Raw genomic sequence first — 21844 nt, 5'->3', positions numbered from 1 at the left:
TTGGCTTGATACATTGGAGCACAACAGCCTTTTTTTGTAACTGATGCAAAATTGCACCAAAATTGCTGTTTACTAACTGGTGTAACTTTGTAACGTGCAAACAATGTATTGGAAACCAGTGAAACCATGCCGCCTTTTGCTATTCACTAACTAGTGTTGCAGTTTCATGGACTAGTAGGAATATGGTTCCACTAAACAAGCAATATCCATTGAATTAATCATTTCAGAGTTGCATCAAAAAGCAGATTGATGTTCAATCTCTCCGCGTGACACTGAAAGTAAAAGACCATTACATAGACAAGAAAAGTAAGTGTAACCTTGAAGGGAACCTTAGAGTCAGTAATATTGTTACTAATTCATCGGGGACTCGTAAACAAAAATCTAGCAGATAAACGTAGTGCAAAGAATGAGGGAAATCTAAAAAGCTACAAAACAAAAACTTGATTGAAAGAGAAATAGTTAAAAATGTGCGACAACATACAAGTGGTGTGCCTGTTATATATCAATGCAGACTTAACTTGCCAATAAGTGTTAATTTCAGTATAGAAAAAAAGATAAAAAATATAAAATAATCTCAATGAGGGCAAGGAAATAACAATCAGTAGCTACAGAACTACTCTAATTGACCGAGAGTAATATCTCTTATAGTCTGCAATTCGTATTGATGAGATTGTGTACTCAAAGCCAACTGACTAATTTATAGTCATGGGGGTATAAGTAGTAACCCCACTGCACCAAGTGTGATCACTGGAGTGGGTGGTCTATTATATCCACATACAATAGTAAAGATATAGCAGATATCCAGCTTCTAAGTTACTAGCAGTCATAAACTCCCTCGAAAAAATTATAAGAATAAAGAGGAGGGGGAAAGAGGGTGGGAACACCCGATGATAAATAGGGTCAGCTGGCAAATTATTTGGCTTGTAATGGGGTTTCTGAAGAAAAGGAAGTGTTTTGTGTTCTTGCCAATGATATACTGCAGGCTGTGTCCACACTGTTGTTCGCTGAAGTTCTGCCTGTGCATAACATTCAGAATGACAGGTGGATGCGTATTAGGGACTTTAACATGTGGCTTGGTGAATGGTGCCGGGAGCAAGGATTTGGCTTAATTTCTCATGGTAGCTCTGTTTGGAATAGAAATGAACTGTACAAAAAAAGATGGTTTGTATCTTTCTCACACGGGAACAAATGTTCTTAGCGAGCAGTTCAGCGGTTTTGCAAGATTGTATTTAAACTAGGAGGGGGGGGGGGGGCAAAAGGGTGATAAAACATTGCCCACTAAAACAAGGACAGGAAGTAACTGTAACGAGTATGTTAAAAAATGATAAGCTTGGAGTCATGTCTACAAATGCTCGCAGTTTAGGGAATAAGATTCATTAACTTGTGGCAATAATGGCAACTGAAAATGTAGATTTAGTGTGTGTTACTGACACATGGTATAATGAGAAAAATGACTGGGTATTCCAGGGTATTCTTTATATATCAGGGTATTCTTTATATAGAAAAAAAATGGAAGGCAAGAAAGGGGGAGGGGTGAAGGATAGCATAAAATCTAGCCTAATAAAAGTTAGTGAGATGAACATAGAGTCCGTTTAGGTTACGTTAGAATTTGGAAATCACGCAGTAACTTGCGTAGGTGTGATTTAACGGCCCCCTGGACAAATAGAAGAGTTAGATAACCTACTAGTTGAGGAGTAGTAAGGAGTTCAGTATTTACAGATGAAAATGCAGGAGAGGGACTTCAGTTAAGAAAAAGGACAAATGGGTAGTTTGTTACATGTGAATTTACAGAGGAAGAGATTCTATTTCAACTGTCAAAAGTAAAGACATGATGGGGCCTGATGTGATACACCCAAAGTTATTAAAATAACTTAGTGATGTACTAGCAAAACCATTAACGGATTTATTTAACCAATCATTGTTAACAGGAGTAGTCCCAGAAGATTGGAAATTAGCGAATGTTGTGCCCATTCACAAGAAAGGTAGTAGGAAGGAGTCGGGCAACAATAGGCCAGTAAGTCTTACTTCAGTAGTGGGGAAAGTAATGGAAACCATATTACTGAACATCTAAAAACACATGGATTTCAAGATCAGAGACAACATGGATTTACTTCAGGGAGATCATGCCAAACTAATTGAATTGATTTTTTTGATTGGGTAACTAAAATAATAGACCAGGGTGGTGCAGTAGACATTGCTAACCTAGATTTCAGTAAGGCTTTTGACACTGTTCCACATAGAAGGCTCATCAATAAACTGTAATCTTTCCAAAATTGTTGGAATGATTAGGCAGTGGCTAAATAACAGGCAACAGGGGGTTGTAGACAATGGAGTATCTTCGAAGCAAGGTCTAGTGACCAGTGGCGTACCTCAGGGATCTGTACTTGGACCCATTCTCTTTAATATTTTTATTAGTGATATTGCAGAAGGTCTTGATGGTAAGGTATGTCTTTTTGCTGATGATACTAAAATTTGCAACAGGGTTGATGTTCCAGGAGGGATAAGCCAAATTGCAAATGATTTAGGTAAACTAGAAAAATGGTCAGAGCTGTGGCAACTGACTTTTAATGTGGATAAGTGCAAGATAAGGCATCTTGGGCATAAAAACCCATGGGCAGAGTATAAAATACTTGATAGAGTCCTAACCTCAACATCTGAGGAAAGTGATTTAGGAGTAATTATTTAAGATGACTTAAAGGTAGGAAGACAATGTAATGGAGGAGCAGGAAATGCTAGCAGAATTATTTGTTGTTTAGGGAGAGGTATTAGCTGTAGAAAGAGGGAAGTGATCATGCCATTGTGCAGAACATTGGTGAGACCTCACTTGGAGTATTGTACACAGTACTGTAGTCCGTATCTCCAGAAGGATATTGATACTTTAGAAAGAGTACAGAAAAGGGCCACTAAACTGGTTCATGGATTGCAGGATAAAACTTACAAGGAAAGGTTAAAGGAACTTAACATGTATAGCTTGGAGGAAAGATGAGACAGGGGAAATGTGATAGAAACTTTTAAATACATAAAGGGAATCAACACAGTAAAGGAGGAGACTATATTTACAAGAAGAATAACTACCTCAACAAGAGGACATAGTCTTACATTAGAGGGGCAAAGATTTAAAAATAATTTCGGGAAGTTTTACTTTCCTGAGAGCGTAGTGGACGCATGGAATAGCCTTCCAGCTGAAGTGGTAGAAGTTAACACTGTGAGGGATTTTAAGCATGCGTGGGATAGGCATAAGGCTAAATTAGTCAGTTGGTGGTTTTCTGTATACACTCTCATCGATACTCATTGCAGACAATAAGAGATATTACTCTCGGTCAATTAGAGTAGTTTTATGGCTACTGATTGGTATTCCTTGCCCTCATTGAGATTATTTTATATTTTTTTTTTCTCTCATTTTCTATACTGCAATTAACACGTATTGGCAAGTTAAGTCTGCATTGATATATACCAGCATTTTAGCTTTAACACACCACTTTGCATGTTGTTGTACATGTTTAGCTATTTTTATTTCAAGCAAATGTCATGTTTGTTTTGTTACATTTAGATTTCCCTCATTGCTAGCAAGTTTATCCGCTAGATTTTTGTTTCTGAGTCCCCGATAATTTAATTACTATATTACTGACTTGAAGGTTTCCATTAAGTTTACACTTACTTTTATTCTCTGTTTATTACTTAGGGGTTACCCCCTCCCCCCTTCCCTCCCCCCCTCCCCCCCTCCCCCATCCCCCTTCCCTCCCCCCCTCCCCCCCCACACTCTCCCCCATTTCTAGTGTAACCTATTTTGGCTTACTATATTTCTCTTAGCTAAAAGACCGTTACATATTCAACAAGTAACAACAGAAAGCTACAATCTTCAAGAATAAAAAACAAGTGTGAGGTCCCTCAAGATGCCAAGAATACTGGGAGAAGCTCTCTGTGTGGCCTTCACTCTTTCTCTCCACTCTATGGCAAGTAGTGTGGACAGAGATATATTAATAATTACCCAGTGCATGAAAAGTCCTCTGAGTCCTTTTATAATCATTTATATGGCTTCCTCTTTCTCCAGCACCCTTCCATGAAAACCTATAAGTGACTGTGGTTCCCAAGCTTTTAGTCACCCTAGCCAAATATATGTTCCTACATACTCCCTCACATTAATAACATTATCACATTAATAGAGGAGTATGTATAAAACAAAATTTATTTTAAAAAATAGATAAATAAAACAATACTTTGAAGTCTTAAAGCTCTAATTTGTCTTGTTTATCTTTCTTCTGCCCCAAAAGAGGCAAAATAAAAAGCCATTATACCGTATGATATTAAAAAACATTTTAATTCCTTTTCTCTCTGTTTTTACACTGCTGACATTGTTTATACACGCACTAAGTTCAGTGGAAAGTTGCCAAGAATAAAAACTGAAAATGCATTACAGTCTCCTAAACACTTTCCCCGAATCTCTCTATCCACATATACTTGCAATGTCCCTCCTACCACACACCCTCAACAGAGGTAAGTCAAACAATGTTGCTGGGACAACAGCTTGGCTTGCTGTGAAATTTCAGTTACTGCTTGATACAGATAAGAGTTTAGACTGTATCTTTGTATCAAGCTTTGAAAAGTCCTTTGGCTTTGAATGTAGTTGATATTCAGGTTAGAGCAGAATTATGGGATGGATTTTAACTGAATGAATGGTAAAAGGTGTACAAATCCCTTTTTTGCATTAATATACATCTGTTTGAACAGCATATGCATATCTGTAGCATGAAATATGTTTTTCGGTATCATATATTAAAAATGCACATTTTTTTATGGGACTGTTTTTAATTAAAAAGTGAATTTTGTTAAATTCTCTACTCGATTACAAAACTGAAATCAAACTGCTACTGATAAAGTATTTTACGTAATACTTTTTTTTTATATTTAATTATTATTATTTTTTGTTAAAAAAAATGCTTAAATTTTTATATTTGATATTTTCTTAATTATATTTGTTCCTTTAAAGTTTTGATAAGTGGCTCCCAGTCTGCTTTTCATTTTAATAATTCAAATCATACTTACCTTTAGTCCAGTATGTAAAAAAAACTCATAGCACAACAAATTATGCAAAAAAAAAAATTTTTAAACACAACAAAAATTCATCACATATAAAGTGCAAACAGTTAAATTAAAATTATTATTACATTAACATTAATTCACCAATATCACATATGAATATGCATATACAATCACCCATTAGTGTAATATCTAGGAAAACTGACCAGAAGCTGAAAACCAAAGAAAACCCCCAATGTTTCAACTATTTGCCTTCCTCAAGGAGTGCAAGCAGATTCCCTTGAAGAAGGCACCCAGCCTAAACTTTGGGCATTTTAGGCTGCTTATATTTAGGCAGTTGCAATAGCACATAGAACATTCCATGGAGCACTCAACACATGGCCAGGGACCTGCTCGAACTTGGTGTGGCAGAACTAAAATTATATTAGAACAATTAAAAAGTTTTCTCAGTCCGATGGTACACACATTGAATCAAGGCTGTAGAGCAGTAGGAAGGCTACTTATGAAACTGAGTTTGGAAGAGTTTATTGAATGAATAAATACCCTCTTACCCCCTGCTGTCAGTTAATGTATTCCACTAGGAGTTATGGCCTTCTTGGTATCCCTGCTTCCCCTTCATATATGTGTTTGGTGGTCACCGTATTTAAGGCCACTATCTGGAGAGATCTTACAATATAGAGAGATAGTACAATATAGTTAGGGTAAAAAGTATTTGATCCCCTGCTGATTTTGAACGTTTAACCACTGACAAAGAAATAATCAGTCTATAATTTTAATGGTAGGTGTATTTTAACAGTGAGAGACAGAATAACAAAATAAAATCCTGAAAATTGCATGTCAAAAAAGTTATAAATTGATTAGCATGTCAATGAGTGAAAAAGGAAAATTTGCTTCATAATTACTGTAATTTTCTTTTTCTCACCATTATTCATGGCAGCATTTACTCATGGGTTAGCTCCTCCCCTCACAGCAGAAAGGACAGGAAATAGAACTCTGAAACTGGTATAAATAGATCCTCCCCCTTCCCATCAGGCAGTCTTAGTAACTAGCATCACATCTTATAGTATATGGGTGGGACCGTAATGCTGCCATGAATAATGATCAGAAAAAGAAAATTACGGTAAGTATGAAGCAAATTTTCCTTTTTTCCTGACATTATTCATGGCAGCATTTACTCATGGGGAATACCCAAGCAGTATATATAGAGGGAGGGACAGAGTTCAAAAACAGCTAATAGCTATAAAACCATTATTGAGCTGTATAAATCTTAGAAGACTTTAAAAAAGCCAAACAAGACATCAATAGGATATTGTCATACATGCTGCTCAGACAAGTAAATTAACCTAGAGGCTGCAAGGTCAGCAACCTCCTGGCATTCAATATCTTAAATATCCTGAATAATGATATAGTCAGAAAGGAATTAAGGCCATGATAGCCTAAGTTAGATAAGGATAATGCCATTTTGATATAAAATTTAAAACCAAATTGATGACCTCAGATCAGAACCTTGACAAAGGCATAACAGAATGTTGGATGAGAACAGACACACCATGCCATTAAACACGGGGAGAATTACACTGAGAATCCAATTATTTCCTGGATGTAATTATTAAGGACGATTCACACTGCTTCCTCTTGCCTTGTGAACTACTTACCTGTGGATACAGGAAACAAATCAATACGTGCCTGTCAGAAAGAGGCAGAGCCTAGTAGAGAAATAAGTGTTATTAAAACACTGCAATAACGAATATATATATATATATATATATATATATATATATATATATATAATCAGGCTCACAAGGAGAGGTATAAACCAATGACATTACTAGGCAAAGGCAAGAAGAATCATATACAGATTAGTTAAGGATCAATCACGTCAGTACCTACATCAAAGAAACATATTGTAAATAGTACAGATTATGCCAAACAGTATAATCAAATTTATTAGAGACAGTTGTGTAACATAAGTAGGAGATATGTAATTGGCAGGATACTGATGAGAAGGTGGTAACCAGAGGCACATGATCCATTGTGGAAACCGACACATAATAAGCAGGATAGTAGAAGATATTCAGTTATCCTTATGAGAACAAACAACCACTTACTTACTCTTACCTTATCTTCATATAGTGATGAAATACTTATGGCAGAGCCTATGGCGATAATAAGCAGTTTGTATTATCTGTAAGATATCAACACCAATACAAGTATATAATCCACAGGTATTACATCCATGCAATGTTAGGAGTGACCATAACTTATACCGATCTAGGTACAGAGACCATGAAAAACATATCAGTCAAATGTTTGTCATCAACAAGCTGCATTACATTATATTATGTAGGATGAATCAACCACTTAAAGCCATACATCGGTTGCAAATTCCAGATATAAGGACCCCTAGAAGAATCCCCATGAATATCAAAAGAGAGGACCGTAATGGAGTTACCTGTTAAGGGGTTTACTCTCTTGTTCTGGTAGCAGGTGAATTTTACCTGAAATAGTAAACCTGGGAGAATGGCCTGGGGACTAGAAAGACCTCCCAGTGTCAATTAAAATACTTGCAATACAAAGTATCGAAAACTTACCAGGATCATATGAGCCTAAAAGAATACCTTTAATTGCCGAAAGGAAATTATAATATTCCCCTTCACAACAGGGGAATCTTGTCAGAAATTTCTGAACATTAATTCCTTAAGAACCAAAAGCATGCCACCCCTGACATATCCTAAAGGGATTGCCAAGCTCTCAGGTCCCCAAGGGATAAAAGAGAAGACGGCATAAAAAAAATTAGTACATTCTCCAAATTATAAAGATTATGTTTTAAGGAAATGTACTCACTTCTAAAGAATATGTTAAACCAATTCCAGAGAATTGAGCAAAAAAAATGAATAAAAAGCACAAACCAGACCAGAAGTGAATTCTTCAGAGTAGAAGTTTGCGGAAAAATAAAATTATACTAAATTTAAGACCAGGAGAGAAACAAGCCAATATGAACAGCTTTTAAATCAGGTAATGGCTTCAGAGTTACCTACTTATGAAAACGATTAATAGCCCAATTTGTGCTCCTGCAACCATCATGATATACTAAGCTGTGCATCAGTAACAGCATATATCTGAAGGTAAAACACTGCCACCAAAATTGAAAAAAAAAAAAAAAACATTCCCTATCTTGATAAGAGAGGAAAGGATAGCTGGCAATAGAACAACTTTTGAGAAATGGTCTCATGTATAAATACATAGGAGTGCACACAAAAAGGCCTTAATTTTGTTAAACAGTACCATGCTCCATTTTGGAAATTCAGGTCTCCTTCTCTCCTGGGAGAGGCACTCAGACAGGTTTAGAAACACCTGCAATCCATCTGAAGTGGTAAAATGTGTTAATTGCTTATCCTGAAACACCTGTGGGAAAAGGAATCTAATATGAAGCCAAAAAGCAGCATGTTTCCTTATCTACTTCATTAAAAAACTGAAATAGAAAATCCACAGTAGGCACTAGTTACTTACCCAGTACAACAGTGCATTTGCTAGAATTGGGCTGTATTACATTTCAGCGCAAAACAGACCTTAGATCATTTGTATATATTAAATCTACCAAGGCTGTGAATAAATTGGGGTTATATAATAATACCAACCTGCATCAGATTATATGAATCACATACATTGTGGATGTTTCTTAACAGCACCCTATGCACAGATATATCAGTTACATATACTGAGTCTGTTTAAACAGTAATCAAACATAGCCTACCTCTGCTATATACAGTGACAATGTGCCTGCACCCATATTAAGATTATATGAGAGCGATAAATTGAGGCTGTTTTCAACAGAACTTCATGCACATATTATACCACTCACATATACTGAGGTTGTGACTAATAACCCACACATAGAACCATTATTAGAGTGGACTCATAGAGGATGTGTCTTATATCATTCACATATATTGTGTTTCCACTAATGCATCAAGCATATAGTGAACAGATCCACTGAAGCAATGTCCACACCAACTTACATATAGAGCATGTAGAGGACATATACTGAGGCTCTGTTTTCAGAGCAAATAAAGAACACAACCTGAGGCAGATACTTACGATCAACTCATACATAGACAATATAGTGGATATATATACTGAGGCTGTGACCTCATAGTAACTCATACACAGAGCCTATAGTGGGTACATACACTGAGGCTGTGTCCTCACAGTAACTCATACACAGAGCCTATAGTGGGTACAAATACTGAGGCTGTGTCCTCACAGTAACTCATACATATGGCCTATAGTAGATACATATACTGAGGCCGTGTCCTCATAGTAAATCATACACAGAGCATATAGTGCATACATAAACTGAGGCTGTCTCTCCATAGTAACTCATATATATATCCTATAGTGGATACCCATACTGAGGCTGTGTCCTCACAGTAATTCACACATAGAGCATATAGTGTATACATAAACTGAGGCAGCGTCCTCATTGTAACTCATACATAGAGCATATAATGGATACATATACTGAGGCTGTCCCCATAGAAACTCACACAGAGCATATCGTGGATACATATGCTGAGGCTGTGTCTCAATAGAAACTCCTATCTATATCTTATATAGGATACTTATACTGAGGCGGTGTACTCACAGTAACTCTTATATAGACAATATAGCAGATACATATACTGAGGCCGTATCCTAGTAACTCCTACATAGAGCATATAGTGGATACATATACTGAGGCCGTGTCCTTATAGTAACCCATACATGGAGCATATACTGGACACACTCTGTTCATACGTTAGAGCATAAAGTGAAAACATACCGATGCTGTACCACCACCAGATTATGTATGGATACTGAGGCCCCGTGGTCTCATATGCAGTTTATTCTTCCACTTTCTGGAAAAGCCTGCTTATTTGCGATAATGCACAGATAACAGCAATCAATGCCACATATCTTGATAGAAACAAGTGTGTGTGGACTTAGAGTTAGTTTTTTAAAACCTATCATATACATGTGTGTACTTCAATCAGTTACCTAGGAAAGTTCTCTTACCTTGGATATTTCTCTGTCTTCAGGACTGTGAAATTCCAGCAGACTTTATACAGCCAGGATATCCATTATTAGCACTCTTTTTCACAATGCCTCATTGCATCATTGCATCATAAGCACTCTTTTGCACAATGCCTCCTTGCATTATCAGCACTCTTTTGCACCAAGCATCCTTTCATGTATAAACTTACCTAAATGCTCACCACACAAACCTCCTAAATGTGACCTACTTGTTAGAAGGAAGCCTAACGTAAGCAGCTGGGAGGGACTGAAAGAACAGAGATCCAGGTGCCTATACTAGTTTTAATCTAAATTACTAATGCACTTACCTGAAGAGCTGCAGGCCTGTGTTTCAGCGGCAAAATGAAACAGCCTAAACTGTTTAAACTATAGGCTTCCATCTGTACCCCATATGCCGTCCATTATCACCAGTGGGAGGAGGTTTAACCAACCCCATACAAGGTGGAACACATAGAAAAGGAATACCCAGGTAGTCACCTTATGGAAGTGCTGTTTACTAGGTCTTCAAGGATAAAGGCTTAGACTCGGCTGGGCCTCATGTATGCAGTGGACAGCTGTCATCCCCTCCGAGAGAGAGAGAGAGAGATAGGTCAGACCCCTGGTTTCTGAAGTAGGTACCCAGGCTGGCAATTCGTACATATGTGCTGTTTGCTGGGTCTTCAGGGATAAGAGGCTGAATCCTGGCCTGGCTTCATGTAGGCAGTATATCACATTCATCCCCTGAGTGGGTACCCAAGCTGGCCTGTTGCTGTGTCTTCAGGGATAAGAGGCTGAACCATTTTCAGACCATGCAGAGCATGCAGACCATTTTCATCCCTTAAGGGAGAGGTTGGGTCCGACCCCCGGTCACTAAAGGGGGTACCCAGGTTTGCAGTATTAACAATAGTGCGTTGCTGGGTCTTCAGGGCTTAGAGGCTGAACCCCGGCATGGCTACAAAAATATTGCCTGGTGAGCATAAAAGAAAAATTCTAGGCCTGCATAAGCAGACTCCTTCCAAACTGCTGTGAAGGACAGGAAAAAAAGACTGTCTGATGGGAAGGGGGAGGATCTATTTATACCAGTTTCAGAGTTCTATTTCCTGTCCTTTCTGCTGTGAGGGGAGGAGCTAACCCATGAGTAAATGCTGCCATGAATAATGTCAGGAAAATAAGTATTTCCCCTTCCAATCAGCAAGATTTCTGTCTCCCAGGTGTCTTTTATACAGGTAATGAGCTGAGATTAGTAGCACCCTCTTAAAGGGAGTGTTCCTATTCTCAGCTAGTTACCTGTGAAAAAGACACCTGTCCACAGAAGCAATCATTCAATCAGATTCCAAACTCTCCACCATGGCCAAGACCAAAGAGCTGTCCAAGGATGTCAGGGACAAGATTGTAGACCTACACAATGCTGGAATGGGCTACAAGACTATAGCCAAGCAGCTTGGTGAGAAGGTGACAACAGTTGGTGTGATTATTCACAAATGGAAGAAACACAAAATAATTGTCATTCTTCCTCCGTCTGGGGCTCCATGCAAGATCTCACCTTGTGAAATCTCAATAATCATGAGAACGATGAGGAATCAGCCCAGAACTACACAGGAGGATCTTGTTAATGATCTCAAGGCAGCTGGGACCATAGTCACTAAGAAAACAAATGGTTACACACTACTCAGTGAAGGAATGAAATTCTGCAGCACCAGCAAGGTCTCCCTGCTCAAGAAAGTACATGTACAGGCCCGTCTAAAGTTTGCTGATGAACATCTGAATGATTCAGAGGAGAACTGGGTGAAAGTGTTCTGGTCAGATGAGACTAAAATCGAGCTCTTTGGCATCAACTCAACTGGCCATATTTGGAAGAGGAGGAATGCTGCCTATGACCCCAAGAACACCATCCCCACCGTCAAACATGGAAGTGGAAACATTATGCTTTGGGGGTATTTTTCTGCTAAGGAGACAGGACAAACCGCATAAAAAGGGACAATGGACAGGGCCATGTACTGTCAAATATGGATGGGTATTCCAGCATGACAAAGACCCAAAACACACAGCCAAGGCAACAAAATAGTGGCTCACGAAGAAGCACATTAAGGTCCTGGATTGGCCTAGCCAGTCTCCAGACCTTAATCCCATAGAAAATCTGCCAAATGTCAGCATTGAAACCTTAATGACTTGGATAGGATCTGCAAAGAGGAGTGGGACAAAATCCCTCCTGAGATGTTTGCAAACCTGTTGGACAAGTACAAGAAACGTGTAACCTATGTGATTGACAACAAGGGTTTTGCCACTAAGTATGAAGTCAAAGGGGTTAAATACTTATTTCACTCATTGAAATGCAAATCAATGTATAACTTTTTAGGAATGCGTTTTTCTGGATTTTGTTTTTGTTATTTTGTCTCTCGCTGTTAAAATACACCTACCATTAAAATTATAGACTGATCATTTCTGTCAGTGGTCAAACTTTCAAAATCAGTAGGGGATCAAATACTTTTTTTTCCTCACTGTATGTACATGCTATATTGAAATAATAATGATAATAGTAATAAAAAAAAAGTAAATTAATCACGAAAATAGCCAATAGCACAAATCTGCAATGTTGTGTAGTTGGCATCCAGTGTCAGAGTGATTCCCAATGTTCCAGATCCAGGTGCCCAGCTTTATTGAGCGAGTTGCTTGGTCTGTGGGCATCGACGGTAGGGTGCAGGATCTTAGCGAGGGTCATGTGGTTTGGTGTTAATGTGCAGATAAGTAAAAGAGACCCAGTGCAGGGTTGATTAGTCACTGATTTAGTCAAAGCTACCAGCAGATGCGTCTGCTGTTGCTCAGTTGGGACACACCCTCATATTTATTTCTTTTAAAAGATAATCAAAATATCTCTTTTTTTAAAGAGTACATAATTCACATAAAAACAATAGTGTGAACTCACTTAACAATACAAATATAACATTTCCATTTGCTAATATGCATTTTCCCTTCAGTAATGCAAATGCCATATACATTAAATCCTTTATTATTCCTGTCCAAAATCTGATTAGCTATTCTGTAGTAAATGCCAAATGGCAGAGACCCAAGTCACTATGTCATAGCACACTGTCCTGCATTCCTGAGAGCATAGAGGACACTTTATTAGCACAGAGGATCAGTTCATAACACAAAGAGGTCTGTGTTTCCCTTGCCTAGCTGTGTACAACTTTTTTGTTGGCTTAAGATAAGAACATTCCAATACTATCTTTTGGATGGCTTAAAAAAAAAAATAGCTGAATTTTCATGGGACACTGTACAATATAGAGAATGTAACACACCTGAAATTGTTTGTAACGATAACCTAGTACCATAATACATAGCTCCCAAATTATTTCTTCATAATGCATTTTTCATTATGTGTTTTGAATCTGACAGTTGGTCACGTACCTTTTTATTTTTCCATGTTACTACAGAATAATCATTAACGGAACACACAGGATTTTGTTTTAATAAATCACTGTTTAGTAGATATATTCCCAGAGAAAGCATGCATGCATTTATTTATATTATTATTATTATTGCCATGTATATAGCGCCAACAGATTCCGTAGCACTTTACAATATTATGAGAGGGGGGATGTAACTATAAATAGGACAATTACAAAAAAAACGTACAGGAACAATAGGTTGAAGAGGACCCTGCTCAAATGAGCTTAGTTATGTTAGCATTGGGGGAATATCTAAAAAAAAAGCTTCTGACTGTAGTTTTTGTAAGACATTACTTTATTTTCCCAGCATAGACTTAGATTCTGGGCCACAGCCACACTCACTTCCAGGTGAACGCGTGCGACGAAGGGGGTGAGGAGTATGATGTTGCAAGGAGGAGGATGCATGAACTGGGAACAATGAGGTTAACTGAGTCCTGTGGACGCACACACAGAGGCAAACGCGCTCACTGGCTTAAGAGAGGCAATGTGTTTACTACTTCAGTTATCTACACTGAATGGAACTAATAGAAGGAGGAAGAAAAGAAACAGGCACTTTAATAAAGTGCATTTAAATGGGAAACTCCTTACCCATGAAGCACTTGAGCAACATGTTTGCAAAAGTCTCACATATTGTATCTCCTGTAACCCAGCTCATAAGTTTCTTGGCTGGCTTTACTTTAAAATATTTAGCAATAAAAAAAAAAGTATTTTAAAAGCATATTTCATTATAAAGATACTATTATGTTATCACAATAAAAATAGTGTCACATCTTGAAGCCAGACATATCATAAACCCTATACCCACCATTCCAAAGCCCCCAGCAATGATTCCAACCTAACCTTAAAAAACATCTAAACTAAACTCTACATAGAAACATAGAAACATAGAATGTGACGGCAGATTAGAACCATTCGGCCCATCTAGTCTGCCCCATTTTCTAAATAAACTCTAAGCCCCCAGCTGTTTTCCACTTAACATTAAATATCTCCTAAACCCACCTACCTCTAGCACTAGGTCATACAGCATGATTTAAAATAGAAAGCTGTGTATACTTGTTAGTAGGATATTTGTTGTTTACTCTTTATTTATAGCTCTCTAGCATCCTAAATGCTGTCGTACTCTAATGATTGTAGATCAATAGTTGCAATAATAAAATGGCTGTATAAAATGTCCTCTATACTCTACATACTATGTGATCATACTGTTTCTTTCATTAGGGTCACCATTAAAAGATGCAGGTTTGTTTTTTAACATGCCAGTACAAATTTCCCATAAGTATTCATTATAAAATGTAACAATTTTTTACTGCCTGTTAAAAACAGCTGATTAAATATTCCAGCCTATTAATTACTGTATTGCACATTTTATAAATGCCACAAAAGTGTTACATTTTATTTCAACTGATATGCAAACATTGACCATTGAATTTCAATGCATTAGAGCAGACCATCATCACTGCATGATGCATTAGTGCACCATTTTAAGCATGCTGTAGTGTTTTGGTGACCTTCCCATTGTAAGTAGTCACGCATTCAGCTGATTACTCTGAGTCAATTAACTAAGCCTTGGCGTTAGTAGTGAAGGTAGAGAATAAGGCCAGATGAAGGTTGCCCAGAGCGCATGGCAGGGTGCCCGATTGGGGAAGGCTGAGGTTGTCTGCTTTATGCACTGTTTGAATATTGTGTGGTTGAATTTTATGTATGTCTGTGTTAAGGGGAGTCTAAGTGTGACTGAGTATTGTGCTTATGTATGTTTCCACTTCCTGCTTACCCCCTCTGCCCCTTCCTGTTTACTTATCCTGGTAATCCTGTGGAGTGTGAGCAGGATCCCTAGAGGTGCAGTGCTGGGTAAGCTGGATCCCTCTGGTGGTCCGGTGAGGGAGTTTCATCTACTGCATCAATATAAGGTACGCACCAATTTGAGTACCCTAATGGTTCTGGCACTCAGTGAATGATTAAGAACGCTAGCTGTGGTGCGCTGAGTAATCACGAAGTGGAAGGGGATTGTGAGGGCACTCTTACAGTGATCTGTACCTTGTATTTGGTATAGACCACAACACTGTGAGACGTGAGGAAGCACGGGGCCATACATGGAGATCTTTTGATCTCCCTGCTGGCTTGAGGAGGGACCTGTCTGCCTTGGGCTATTGGTGGCCAACTTGGTTGCCTAATGGTCAATACGGCTCTGCTGGGGAACAGTTCCCAGTGGAACCCAGTTAAGAAGCATTCCAAACCTTTCGTCTCCTTACAATAGGGGGCACCAGGGCACTACTAGTATCATGACCACAACAGCAATGTGTGGTGGTTATGGTGCTTGCAGTGTTCCTTTAATATCTCTAAGGTTGTGAATCTGTGTATGTGATTTTTTTACAACACCAACTACCTGTTCGCGTTTCTAGCTCACCGATGATGTAGTAGGGGGTGTTTGAGACAAGTGAATAGTCTAGGTAAGCATGGTAAAAGGCCAAGTGTGGTTACTGAGCAACATTAATAGATTAACTGAAAAACTCAAACCGTGCATTAATTACATAGGCTGCTGCACACAGCAAAGGTGGAGGATCAGATTTCAAAAAAGCAATGTCACAATATCTTAAACAGGAAAACCGATGTGTGAATACATTAAAATGATTTCAATCAAAAAAGCTTATTGCTTTTTTTTGTTGCTTATAAATATAAAGATATTTTTCTAACATCTTACTTATTTATCTTTATGAGTTGTAATTCTCCCATTTAAGAGAAACACACTAGGGAATATCTGTATATATAGGTATATAAATATTACCATATCATTACCAGACTAAAAATTGGAATCATTTGAATTTACAAAGTTGTTAGTAATGCCCTCTGGAATAACATGATCAGAGAAGAAAATATAAACTCTATAATTTTCCACTTACAGGAAAATTTTGTTTTTGTTTACTATTCTTTCTGTCCATTTCTTCCAGGTTTTCATAAGCCCTGTTTTGTCTAGCACAATGGTACCCAAAATGTAGATCCAGAGATGTTGTAGAACTACAACTCCCATGATGCTTTGCGTGCCTTTAGAATGCCTTTAGAATGAAAATGGAATGGATGGAAGCTGTAGTTTTAAAACATATTGGGATCTACTTATTGGGCACCTCTGATCTAGTACATCCTACAAATCTTTTAATAAGGACATGTACGACATGTCGGCCTTAAATTTCCGTAGGTGATAGTTTCCATTGTTTAGAATTGTCAATATGAACTTCACATATGTTCTGTTCATGGTCTTATTTCTTTAATTCTTGATAAAGTTCCAAACTGTTTTTTTCTTTTGCAGGTATGCATGTTAGAGGTTATAAGATTATTAAAGAGGTTCAACTGGTAAACTTAAACTCTGCTAATTATTTTTATAATCATCATGTGAGGCGATGGGGATACATTGAAACACTCCTCTTAGGTAGAATGAGAAACCACCAATTTTTCTGAACCTCTCAAACACATTTATGATGTAAGATGTATGAATTATGTATTGTGTACAAAGTGTGAATTATTGTGAATTTAAAGTGAATTTAACATTTTAAGCCAAAGTAGATAAAGTAGAACACATCCAAATCATCTATATTTACAGTTTTCACTTTGGCTCTGTTGGCCTACCATTTGAAATTCTCTTTTCCTATCAGCACTTTAGTATAATTACCCATGTGATTATTGAAGCACTACTGCTTGATTTCTTCTGTTCTGGGTTTCCTTTATGAACTGGTCTCATAACGTGTTAGTTATGTTTGATGAAATATTGTAAGTAGGACTCAAAATGTACAGAACTCAATAGGATTAATTTTAATAGGATATAACGCAAACAGTGTTTAACCCCTTAAGGACACATGACATGTGTGACACGTCATGATTCCCTTTTATTCCAGAAGTTTGGTCCTTAAGGGGTTAAATACATACAAAAAAGAAAACAGATTCTTGCAATGGGGTGCCTCTGAGGGGATCCCACCTTGTAATGCCCTATATTGCCCTTTAAAGGGCTTGATGTAATGTTGTTGGATAAACATTCCAATTGATTTTATATGTTTGGAAAGATATTTAAAATTAATTAATAGTTAATAGTTTAATAGTTTAAATTTGAGTTAGAAATAGTTTGAGATTTTATTTAAACATTTTGATTTTTTTTAGTGTATATGTGTATATGTGTATATATATTTATGTATGTGTGTGTGTGTGTGAGTATAATAAATATATATATATATATATATATATATATATACATTATTATTATTATTATTATTATTATTATTATGTTTAATATGCAAAATATTTAATCACTTGAAAAGCTTATCCAACAAAATGTAATTGATAATTAAGTATGTGTAATTATATATAAATACATTTTAAAGGCGCACCCTAATGTTAAACATATATTTGATATATTTTCATGTAATATATAAATCCCACAGTATTTCTTATTACTATGTGTATATCATATATTAAAAACAAAAGGGTGGGCAGAGCACTATCTGCCTGTGTTCTCCTGACAGGATTTTTATGTGTTAGTTCCCTGTGGTATAATTAGCAAGTTCTTTTTAAACTGCTAGACTAGAGGCTCTGTGACTCTTTTTTTCTAGCATTAAGTAATCAAATACAATAGGAGATATTGGGATAAGAGATGGGAGGAGTTTGTAACTAAGGCACTCTTTCAGCTGGGCTTCATCTCCCAGTTGTTTGGTTTCATTGGTTACCGTGGATTCCACTTCCTGCTGTGCTGACTCTGCAGAGATATCTGTTACACAGGTGTCAGGCTGGTCCCCTCCTCTCTGTTCAGCGAAAGGAACGTTTGAGAAACCTAGGATCTCACTGTCATTCAAGCGCAAGCCGGTCACCTCACCTGTATGTATGCCTTACAATGTGTGTGTTTATACTGGTGTAAACATGTCTGATAGGAGATGCATGTTAGTTTTATTGAATCTCTCAGCTACTGATTCTGCAAGGATTTGCCATGTACAATGTATCAATAGCTGAATGTGAACATGTTAGCACAGCAGTGTTAATATGTTGCACTTGTATTTTGTCCCCTGGGCTGCTGAACAAAAAAACATGTTTCAAGATCTAACTGCTCAAAGATGTTACAGAGTTTTTTAATTTTAATATTCTCTTTATGTGAACATCTGTTACCCTTTTGAAGAGTGGGATTGTATTTTGAATGTCTTACCCCATGTCTGGATAGAGCGTAGCATAGTAAAAGTAGGGACTAGCAGAATGGAAGCATTGTCTATAAACCGGAATAGCAGTGCAGAGAAAGAAAAAAAAAATATTCTTCTGAGTATGTTTGTTCCAAATTATACAAAATCAGCTCATCACAAACACATTTTGGTAAAAAGTGGTCAGGTAGTTTTTTCCCCCCAGGATTCTATATATCACTGGTTTGCAATACTTTTTTTTTTTTTTTTTTTAACCAAGGTGTACAGTTACAACATTAGCATGGCAAACTTTTTATTTGTATTCATATTTTACCTTCATCAGAGCCTATAAATTACCCAATTACTTGTGCCTCACTAGAGAGATAAGCATATTTTTAGGCAAACTGACTTACCCGTTTTAAAGGAATACTCCAAGTACAATATCCACTGCAGTGCCTTGGCACCCCCTCCCAATGTAAGCAGGAACATCCAGCTCTCCTGGCTTCAGAGGCATGAAGGGCAACAGGAGACCCCAGGGAAGAAATCAAATCATTCTAAAAATGGAGAGGGGGCAGAGGGTGTGGAGTCACCAGGTCATTCTTGAGAACATAGCGACTACAGCTTACTTGGAGTGTTTCTTTCATTTATTGCCAGATGAGAATTCCTGTTTCAGTACCATACATGTTTAAAAATATATATTGTAAATATTCTATTTAACTTATTGCAGCCTTGACATCAACAGTTACACTACACACTTTTAGCTTAATGTACATCGGTGTAACATGGCACACTGGTTGAAAACCACTTTTGTAGTTAATTAAAAATGTTGAGTTACTCATTAAAAGGATATTCTAAGACTCAAAACAATTGTACTGCTTTATGAAACAGTTTTGGTGTACAGATGATTCCCCTGCAGTCTCACTGCTTAATGTTTTGCCATTTGGAAGTTAAATTATTTTGCTTATGGACCACTAGCCACACCTCCCCTGGCAGTGACTCACACATTTTAACAGCACAATCCATTTCATTTAGAAGTTCTTATGTCCTGCTCTACCAATTGAACTTTAATCACACACAGTAAGTTGCTGATCTATACACCAAAACCATTTAATTTAGCTAAATCTTTGTGATCCTTAGTGACCCTTTAAGCTTCCATTGAATTCATTATATTCAATATTAGTGAAAAAAATCCCAGTTAGAAACAATCTATATTCATTCACCAGATTTATTATTATTATGTTATTTATATAGCACCATCAAATTCCGCAGCGCTTTACAATGGGTGGACGAACAGACATGTAGTTGTAACCAGACAAGTTGGACACACAGGAACAGAGGGGTTGAGGGCCCTGCTCAATGAGCTTACATGCTAGAGGGAGTGGGGTAAAATGACACAAAAAGGTAAGATTAGTAGTGGGAGGTAGTGGGGGAAACATGGAAACACTTCTCTCAGGTACAATGAGACACCACCCATTATGTTTAACCCCTCAAACACTTACACAGTAAAATAATAGAGGGGTTGGTGCATAGTCCTCGACAAGTATGTAGTAATTAGGGGAGCTTCTGGACCAGGGCATCTTGTTTTAGTTCCTTATTTGCCATACATTACTTGGGTTTTACCAGGTATTATATAGCAGATCTCTGTGGATATACGGTGGGTAAGTTAAAGGCCTGCATTCATTTTATTTTCTCTTATACCAAGATCATGTGTGTTGACATCTTTAAGTCCACCAGCTCATTTACAGTGATGCTCAAAGCAGGTTCATATTGCTGTGCTCCACTTCTTTTATTTAGAAATGACATCAATTGAATTATTTATTTGTTTTATATATTATCTATTTATCATTTTCAGGCTTCCAAAAGTGTTCTATTTGCAAAAAAAAATTGATGCAATTCAGGGTCAGTTCTTTGCCTGCAATTGTATGAATTCCCAAACATTACATAGACTTTAGATATTTCCACTGCAAAAATTTTAGTGGACATAGAATTGTTTGGTGTTATAGTTATAAATGCAGTATGATGTTAAAGGGATACTCTATAAATCAAACTAAAAATGTTTTTAACAGTAGTGGTTGGCTTTTTTTAACGCACATCACTGACTCTGTTAGAATAGTTTAGAAACACAATTTAAAGGACCACTATAGTGCCAGGAAAACAAACTAGTTTTCCTGGCACTATAGTGGTCCTTATGTCCCCCCACCCTCAGGGCCCCCCTCCCACTGGGTTGAAGGGGTTAAAACCCTTTCAGCCACTTATCTTAACCCAGCGCCGGGCTCCCTCGGCTTTGGTGACTTCTCCTCCCCCTCCGACGTCAGCTCCTCTTCGAATGCCAGAGCCGCGCAGGCATTTAAACCACCCATAGGAAAGCATTACTCAATGCTTTCCTATAGACATTCTGCGTGCTCAATGCGATTTTTGCATTGAGCGTCGCGGAAGCACTTCTAACGGCTGTCAAGAAGACAGCCACTAGAGGCTGGATTAACCCTGCAATGTAAACATAGCAGTTTCTCTGCAACTGCCATGTTTACAGCTGCAGGGTTAAAACCTGGGGGACCTGGCACCCAGACCACTTCATTGAGCTGAAGTGATCTGGGTGACTATAGTGGTCCTTTAAATGGTCTATAATCCAGCATCAGGACAGTTTCCTCCAATTACTTTAAGATTGTCACTCGTAGGACAAAATTAAAACAAAACATAATAATATTAAATCACTTGAAAAGCTTATCCAACAATAATAAACTGAGACCTATGTTAGTTCACCAAAACAACTTTAACTTAATGAAGCAGTGTTAGTCTATACATCATGCCCCTGCAGTCTGATATTAAGGAGTTAAATCACTTTGTTTATACAGTCCTAATCACACCTCCCTTCATCTAACTTAAACATCCTTTTTAAATACTTCCTGTAAATAGACATCTAATGTTTAAACGCCCTGCATTGTGCATTCTTTTAAATTTAGAATTTATCATTATCTGTTCTATTTATAGCCTCTAGACCCCACAGGAGCCCTCTGTGTGTGCTTAAAGTTCAAGTTACAGAGTAAGAAATAAAGAAAGTTAACATATGATTCAGAATGAAACCATTTTTCATGCAGACTGTGTCAGTGTCACAGCCAGGATAGGTGTGGCTAGGGTTGCATAAACAGAAAAAAAAGTAATTTA

The 21844-nt window shown here is 37.4% G+C and overlaps 1 protein-coding gene across 1 annotated transcript in view; it reads left to right on the top strand.

Moving 5' to 3' along the window:
- Nucleotides 1-18323: 18323 nt before the first annotated feature.
- DZIP1L (DAZ interacting zinc finger protein 1 like) overlaps nt 18324-21844 on the top strand; it is a 48554-nt gene continuing 45033 nt past the window's right edge. Inside the window, exon 1 of the mRNA XM_063440903.1 lies at nt 18324-18392. The gene's annotated coding sequence lies outside the window, so the exon portion shown is untranslated. The remainder of the gene's footprint in view (nt 18393-21844) is intronic.

The sequence above is a fragment of the Pelobates fuscus genome, chromosome 2, assembly GCF_036172605.1.
Source record: "Pelobates fuscus isolate aPelFus1 chromosome 2, aPelFus1.pri, whole genome shotgun sequence".
Classification (NCBI taxonomy): Eukaryota; Metazoa; Chordata; class Amphibia; order Anura; family Pelobatidae; genus Pelobates; species Pelobates fuscus.
This window is presented reverse-complemented; position numbering and strand designations above follow the sequence as displayed.